Consider the following 9,082-nt stretch of genomic DNA (forward strand, 5'->3'; position numbering starts at 1 on the left):
CACTAAGACCCCCCCCCACCCCCCACCATCATCACCCATCACTACAGACCCCCCACCCATCATCACCCATCACTACAGACCCCCCCAACCATCATCACCCATCACTACAGACCCCCCCCAACCATCATCACTACAGACCCCCCACCCATCATCACCCATCACTACAGACCCCCCACCCATCATCACCCATCACTACAGACCCCCCCAACCATCATCACCCATCACTACAGACCCCCTCCAACCATCATCACCCATCACTACAGACCCCCCAACCATCACCCATCACTACAGACCCCCCAACCATTATCACCCATCACTACAGACCCCTCAACTATCATCACTAGAGACCCCCCAACTATCATCACTAGAGCCCCCCAACCATCATCACCCATCACTACAGACCCCCCCAACCATCACTACAGCCCCCCCCCCAACCATCATCACCCATCACTACAGACCCCCCCCCAACCATCATCACCCATCACTACAGACCCCCCCAACCATCATCACCCATCACTACAGACCCCCCCCCAACCATCACCCATCACTACAGACCCCCCCCCACCACCCATCACTACAGACCCCCCAACCATCATCATCACCCATCACTACAAACCCCCACCCCCCCCCAACCATCATCACCCATCACTACAGACCCCCCCAACCATCATCATCACCCATCACTACAAACCCCCACCCCCCCCAACCATCATCACCCATCACTACAGACCCCCCCCAACCATCATCACCCATCACTACAGACCCCCCCCCCACCACCCATCACTACAGACCCCCCCAACCATCATCACCCATCACTACAGACCCCCCCAACCATCATCACCCATCACTACAGACCCCCCCCCAACCATCATCACCCATCACTACAGACCCCCCCCAACCATCATCACCACCCATCACTACAGACCCCCACCCCCCCAACCATCATCACCCATCACTACAGACCCCCCAACCATCATCACCACCCATCACTACAGACCCCCCCACCACCCATCACTACAGACCCCCCCAACCATCATCACCCATCACTACAGACCCCCCAACCATCATCACCCATCACTACAGACCCCCCCCCAACCATCATCACCCATCACTACAGACCCCCCAACCATCATCACCCATCACTACAGACCCCCCAACCATCATCACCCATCACTACAGCCCCCCCCCCAACCATCATCACCCATCACTACAGACCCCCCAACCATCATCACCCATCACTACAGACCCCCCAACCAACATCACCCATCACTAGAGACCCCCCCCCCCCATCATCACCCATCACTACAGACCCCCCCAACCATCTATTGTTGCTGGTAGATCTACTATATTATTACATTGGGAGTCTATTGTTGCTGGGGAGGGGGAGTTATTGTTGTTGGGGTAAGATTTTGTTGCTGAGGGTCGTTTGTTGCTGGGGTGGTTTAATCTATTGTTGCTGAAGGTAATCTGTTGTTGCTGTGGGGGGGGGTGGGTAATTGTTGGGATAGTATTTTGTTGCTGATGGTCTATTGTTGCTTCAGGGATCCATTCTTGTTGACTGCTGGGAGATCTACTGTATTATTACATCGGGGGTCTATTGTTGCTGGGGGGGGTAAGATCTATTGTTGCTGCTGGGGGGGTTTCTGTTGTTGCTGACAGCAGAGGATCATGCTTAGGAGGTGGTTAGGGGGCGGAGACAAGGGGTGGAGCAGGGCGGACACGAGGGGAGGAGAAGGGCGGAGACGTGGGGTGGGGCAGGGCGGAGACGAGGGGTGGGGCAAAGACGAGGGGTGGAGCAGGGCAGAGACGAGGGGTGGGGCAGGGCGGACACGAGGGGTGGAGCAGGGCAGAGACGAGGGGTGGGGCAGGGCGGACACGAGGAGTGGAGCAGGGCGGACACGAGGGGTGGAGCAGGGCGGACACGAGGGGTGGGGCAAGGACGAGGGGTGGAGCAGGGCAGCGACGAGGGGTGGGGCAGGGCGGACAGGAGGGGTGGAGCAGGGCGGACACGAGGGGTGGAGCAGGGCGGACACGAGGGGTGGAGCAGGGCGGACACGAGGGGTGGAGCAGGGCGGACACGAGGGGTGGGGCAGGGCGGACACGAGGGGTGGGGCAAAGACGAGGGGTGGAGCAGGGCAGAGACGAGGGGTGGGGCAGGGCGGACATGAGGGGTGGGGCAGGGCGGACACGAGGGGTGGGGCAGGGCGGACACGAGGGGAGGAGCAGGGCGGACACGAGGGGAGGAGCAGGGCGGACACGAGGGGAGGAGCAGGGCGGACACGAGGGGTGGAGCAGGGCGGACACGAGGGGTGGAGCAGGGCAGAGACAAGAGGTGGAGCGGGGTGGAGCAGGGCGGAGACAAGGGGTGGAACAGGGCGGACACAAGGGGTGGGGCAGGGCGGACACGAGGGGTGGAGCAGGGCGGACACGAGGGGAGGAGCAGGGCGGACACGAGGGGGGGAGCAGGGCGGACACAGGGGGTGGAGCAGGGCGGACACAGGGGGTGGGGCAGGGCGGACACAAGGGGTGGGGCAGGGCGGACACAAGGGGTGGGGCAGGGCGGACACAAGGGGTGGGGCAGGGCGGACACAAGGGGTGGAGCAGGGCGGACACAAGGGGTGGAGCAGGGCGGACACAAGGGGACAAGCAGGGCGGACACAAGGGGACAAGCAGGGCGGACACAAGGAGTGGAGCAGGGCGGACACAAGGGGTGGGGAAGGGCGGACACAAGGGGTGGGGCAGGGCGGACACAAGGGGTGGGGCAGGGCGGAGACAAGGGGTGGGGCAGGGCGGACACAAGGGGTGGGGCAGGGCGGACACAAGGGGTGGAGCAGGGCGGACACAAGGGGTGGGGCAGGGCGGACACAAGGGGTGGGGCAGGGCAGACACAAGGGGTGGGGCAGGGCGGACACAAGGGGTGGGGCAGGGCGGACACAAGGGGTGAGGCAGGGCGGACACAAGGGGTGGGGCAGGGCGGACACAAGGGGTGGGGCAGGGCGGACACAAGGGGTGGGGCAGGGCGGACACCAGGGGTGGGGCAGGGCGCACACAAGGGGTGGGGCAGGGAGTATTCGCACCGATTGGCTGAGGATAAAAGCTTGGATATCTTTTATTACAAACAGATTTTTTTCCCACCAAACTCTTCAATAAAACTCCAGAAACCACTTTGATAGTTTTAATTAAAAGTTCTACAAATTAAATACAGACAGAACCTCCTTATATATTACATTTTTTATTAGTCCCGAACAAAATGTACAACAGAAGACCGAGGGCGGGATTGATGCTCGTTATTGGCTAGAACACTGAAGGGTAAGATCCAATACTTTAGGGGGGAGGGAGGAGCCCCATCATAAAGACCCTCCCCCACTTTTGAACTTGTCCCTACAGGCAAGTCTATAATGAGGACCCCCCTGTAGGTGTTGTGAAAATCTTCTAATCTTGTAGAGACATTCACACAACATGCAGACAGTGACATCACAGTGCGCTCTGACGGGACGGTATACCGCGCTGAACCTCCAGGGCTCCTGGCGCGTGACGTCATCATGGCCCTGGCCATTCATACAGCTGGAGCCCGCCAACCCAAAAGGAAGAGCGGCTGAGGATGGCAGCACCAGGGGAGCTGGGACAGCACTGCGCTGGAGGGTTCTGCTTACAGGCAAGTCTGTCATAATGTGCTAGTATGCGGTGTAGTATGTAAATCCCTTGGACCGGTAAAGCAGCGTCCCGATGCCTCACAGCGGGTGATCGTGGGACCCCGGTATAGCGGGGGTGGGGGGATGGGGAGCAGGGTCCAGTGTAAGTTCACCTTACAGATTTTCTGTAAAAAAGGTGAACTTACACTTTAAAGCTGAACTCCAACCAGCAGTGACTGTGCTGTACAGGAGAGAGCAGAGCTGATCCCACCCACTATAAGAAAATTACAGGGGGGGGAGACAAGATCAGTCCCCCTGCACAAGGGGAGATAGCAGAGCTGTGGGAGGGACAGAGTAGGCTCCACCCACTAAAGGCTGCCTGCTGAAAACTACAGGAGGGGGTGAAGACAAGACCAATCCCCCTGCACAATTGGTGAGAGCAGAGCTGTGGGAGGGACCAAGCAGACTCCACCCACTACAGGAGTGGGCAGAGACAAGACCAATCCCCCTGCACAAGGAGAAAAAGAGCAGAGCTGTGGGAGAGACTGAGCAGACTCCACCCACTACAGGAGGGGGCAGAGACAAGACCAATCCCCCTGCACAAGGAGAAAAAGAGCAGAGCTGTGGGAGAGACTGAGCAGACTCCACCCACTACAGGAGGGGGCAGAGACAAGACCAATCCCCCTGCACAAGGAGAAAAAGAGCAGAGCTGTGGGAGAGACTGAGCAGACTCCACCCACTACAGGAGGGGGTGGAGACAAGACCAATCCCCCTGCACAAGGAGAGAGAGCAGACTCTACTCTCTACAGCAGGGGCGGAGACAAGACCAGTACCCCTGCACAATTGGTGAGAGCAGAGCTGTGGGAGGGACTGATTAGACTCCACCCACTACAGGAGGGGGCAGAGACAAGACCAATCCCCCTGCACAAGGAGAGAGCAGAGCTGTGGGAGGGACTGAGCAGACTCCACCCACTACAGGAGGGGGCAGAGACAAGACCAACCCCCCTGCACAAGGGAAGAGAGCAGACTCCACCCACTACAGAAGGGGGTGGAGACAACACCAGCCACCCCGCACAAGGAAAGAGAGCAGAGCTGTGGGAGGGACTGAGCAGACACCACCCACTACAAAAGGGGGTGGAGACAAGGCCAGTCACCCCGCACAAGGAAAGAGAGCAGAGCTGTGGGAGAGACTGAGCAGACTCCACCCACTACAGGAGGGGGTGGAGACAGGACCAGTCACCCTGCACAAGGGGAGAGAGCAGACTCCACCCACTACAGAAGGGGGTGGAGACAAGGCCAGTCACCCTGCACAAGGAAAGAGAGCAGAGCTGTGGGAGGGACTGAGCAGACTCCACCCACTACAGGAGGGGGTGGAGACAGGACCAGTCAAAAGATTTTCACTCACTTCCTGTCTGGTGGAAACGTTGTCACCTCAATAGGAAGTGAGGAGAAGTCTCTCTAATGGAGCCACAAAGAGCAGTTAAAATTGAGTGTTAGACTTTTTTTTTACCTTCCTTTTCACTTTCCTATGTTCTGTATCCCTACAGATGTTAATTAACATATATGTGAAAAAAAAATCAACAGGGCTTTAAATGCGTCTCCATTCTATCCAAAACTATAACAAACCATGGAGTACAGAGCCGCCATTGGAATGGATCTATTTGTGATCAGCCGGGATCCACCCACCGCTCTATAGAAGAGCTTTATTTCACCAATGGTAGATCCATCCAATGGCTCCTTCTATCTCTTGGGAATTCCAGTGGCGAGATCCCCACCCTGGAGACGCGAGAGCGGCGCAATTCTGGCTAAAATCAGAATCGCAATATTTATTTTTTTTTGCTTCGAATAAAGATCACGATTCTCGCAGTGTAACATCGTCTTTCACATTATACGAAAAAATTTGGGCCGACTTTCGTTTTATCATTTAAGTGCATGATTTTTTTTTTTTTTTATTGCGTTTGAAAAACCGCTGCGCAAATACCGTGACATAAAATATTGCAACAACCGCCATTTTATTCAACTTTTTTTTTGCTTAAAAAAAAAATAAATCCCGTTTGGGTGACCGTGCCCGCGGGACCCACAGATTCGATGTCCAGCGATCGGGTCACAGAGCTGCAGAACGGGGAAAGGCCGGTGTAAACAAGGCATTTCCCTGTTCTGCCTAGTGACACTGATCGTCTCTTCCCTCTCATCGGGAGCAGCGATCAGTGACGCGTCACTCGTAACCACGCCCCCTAACCGTTAGAATCACTCCCTAGGACACACTTAACTCCCTTCACTGGCAGTGTCATTTTCACAGTAATCAGTGAATTTTTATAGCACTGATCGCCGTAAAAATGAGAATGGTCCCAAAAATGTGTCAAAAGTGTCCACCATAATGTCGCAGTCACGATAAAAAAAAAAAAATCGCAATTACTAGTAAAAAAATGAATAATAAAAATGACATAAAAACTATCCCCGTTTTTGTAAACGCTATAACTTTTGCGCAAACCAATCGTTAAATGCTTATTGCGATTTTTTTTTACCAATAATATGTAGAAGAATACGTATCGGCCTAAACTGAGGACATTTTTTTTTTTTTATATATATTTTTGGGGGATATTTATTACAGCAAAAAGTAAAAAATATTGCTTTTTTTTTCAAAATTGTCGCTCTATTTTCGTTTATAGCGCAAAAAATAAAAACCGCAGAGGTGATCAAATACCACCAAAAGAAAGCTCTATTTGTGGGGAAAAAAAGGACGCCAATTTTGTTTGGGAGCCACGTCGCACGACCGCGCAATTGTCAGTTAAAGCGACGCAGTGCCGAATCGCAAAAAGTGGCCCCGGTCTTTGGCCAGCGAAATGGCCCGGGTCTGAAGTTAAAGTGTATCTTGATTTTTTTAAATTGCGTTTGAATAACCACTGTGCAAATACGGTGTGACATAAAATATTGCAACAACCGCCATTTTATTCTCTAGGGTCTCTATCTATATATATATATATATAGATAGAGACCCTAGAGAATAAAATGGCGGTTGTTGCAATATTTTATGTCACACCGTATTTGCACAGTGGTTATTCAAACGCAATTTAAAAAATATATATATATATCATGTTTGGGTGTTCCAAATAATTTTCTAGCAGAAAATAATGATTTTTTTTTCACTGGTAAGCAACAAAATGTCAGAAAAGGTTTGGTCTTTAAAGGGTTAAACTTCCTTCTTCTACACGCCGGAGTTCTTTCCTTTGATAAAAGAACAAAAAGATACTTTGGGGTGGATTCAGGTAGGGACGCGCAATACTACGGAGGCGCAGCGTACCGTTTTTACGCTACGCCTCCGTAAATTACTTGCGCTACGCTTCATTCACGAAGCATTTGCTCCGCAATTTGCGGGGGGCGTTGCGTAAAAGTGGCCGGCGTAAGCGCGCGTAATTTAAATGATCCCGTAGGGGGCGTGGATCATTTGAATTAGGCGCGTTCCCGCGCCGAACGTAGTGCGCATGTTCCGTCGGGAAACTTTCCCGACGTGCATTGCGGTAAATGACGTCGCAAGGACGTCATTTGCTTCGACGGGAACGTAAATGGCGTCCAGCGGCATTCACGATCCACTTACGCAAACGACGCAAATTTCGAAAAACGCGACGCGGGAACGACTTCCATACTTAGCATTGGCTGCGCCTCCTAATAGCAGGAGCAGCCTTACGACGGAAGCGCCGTACGCAAACGACGTATAACTCGAGCGCCGGGCGCGCGTACGTTTGTGAATCGGCGTGAGTATGCAATTTGCATACTCTACGCTGACCACTACGGGAACGCCACCTAGCGGCCAGCGTCAGAATGCAGCCTAAGATACGACGGCATAAGAGCCTTACGCCAGTCATATCTTAGGCTACAGTCGGCGTATCGAGCTTTCTGAATCAGAAGTCGATACGCCGGCGCTACTTAGCAATTACGCTGCGTATCTATGGATACGCAGACGCAATTTCTTTCTGAATCTACCCCTTTGTTTCTACTTATTCTCGTGTTGAAATAAAACTTGGCAGCTGCCCGGATTTTTGTTTTTCCAGCTCTGAGAACTCTCCGCACTTGTTAGAAAAGATCGTGAAATGCTGTTTTGAAGATCGGGAAGGACTTTTTTTTTTTTTTTCGATTCTTCGCGCTTAATCGTAGTAAGAGACGCACAGAAATTTCGGCGGCCGATATGAAAACGATGTTTTTGGCCTTTTTACGGTAAAGAAAAAAGGTGCCGACAATGGCGCTAAAAACGCACGCGATTTTACTGTGCTTATGGAGTGTTTTTTCTTATAGGTCATGTGCCTCTAAAAACGTAACACGGGTGCGTTATTGATGCGTTTTCGATGCGTTTTCAATGGGGAGATGCGTTTTTTGGTGCGATTTTTTTTTTAATTAACTGAAAAACAGACCACTGTGAAGACATACATAAAATTTAAAAGGGAAGAAATACTTTTTTTTAGCTTTTCTTGCACTAAAAAGGAGCCGATAATGACCGACAAATTCCTATTCATTTACATTTATGATATTAAATAAAAAGTTGAATATAATACAATTCTATATAAAAATATCTGTACGTTTTATAAACTGTCAATTTTTCAGATTCGTACAAGTGTATCCTAAATTTTCGGATTTGGCACCAGAAACGTTTGTCCTTTCGGTGCTCCTCTATCCCACACCCCCATCCCAAGGGGGTCCCAACCCCATCCCCAAGGGGGTCCCGCTCCCCCATCCCCAAGGGGGTCCCGTTCCCCCATCCCCAAGGGGGTCCCACACCCCCATCCCAAGGGGGTCCCACACCCCCCATCCCAAGGGGGTCCCACACCCCCCATCCCAAGGGGGTCCCACACCCCCATCCCAAGGGGGTCCCGCTCTCCTTTCCTGGATTTTTTATGTATTTCACCTTATGAAGATTTTATCAGGAGTGGGGGAGGATGAACAATAGGCGCAATGCGATCTCCATTCTTTCAAATAATTTTAACTCAAGCATCAACAGTGTAGCTGCAATCAAAGTGTCTCCACCCCAATCGTAAACATGGCAAACGCGTTTCGTCACAAACGGCTTGATCCATTTGATTGTTACGAAACGCATTAAGAAGGAGGTTGCTTATGGGTGGCAAAACCTGGATCGCAACCACACTGTTGAAGCTTGAATTAAAGCATTTGGACCAGTGGAGTGCGGAGTGCGGCTCTCATTCGTCTATTCCCTATAATGGCCAGGATGGGCTTCTTTAAACCGGCACCCTGTTAATCTATGGACAGGTGAGAGGAGCAGGTTTGGTGCGGTGCTTCAGGGTTAGAGTTGGGAGACATCACCACTGGAAAACTCCGAGAGATACAAGAACCCACTGTTTGGCTCTGTCCACACTGAACTATCACCTTTAGGTGGGCAGACAAGGACCAGAACGCTGCACAGTTCTTGGATCCACATGGCTTACACAGACATCCTAAAGCTA

Source organism: Rana temporaria, unplaced genomic scaffold (assembly GCF_905171775.1).
Source record: "Rana temporaria unplaced genomic scaffold, aRanTem1.1, whole genome shotgun sequence".
NCBI classification, from domain to species: Eukaryota; Metazoa; Chordata; class Amphibia; order Anura; family Ranidae; genus Rana; species Rana temporaria.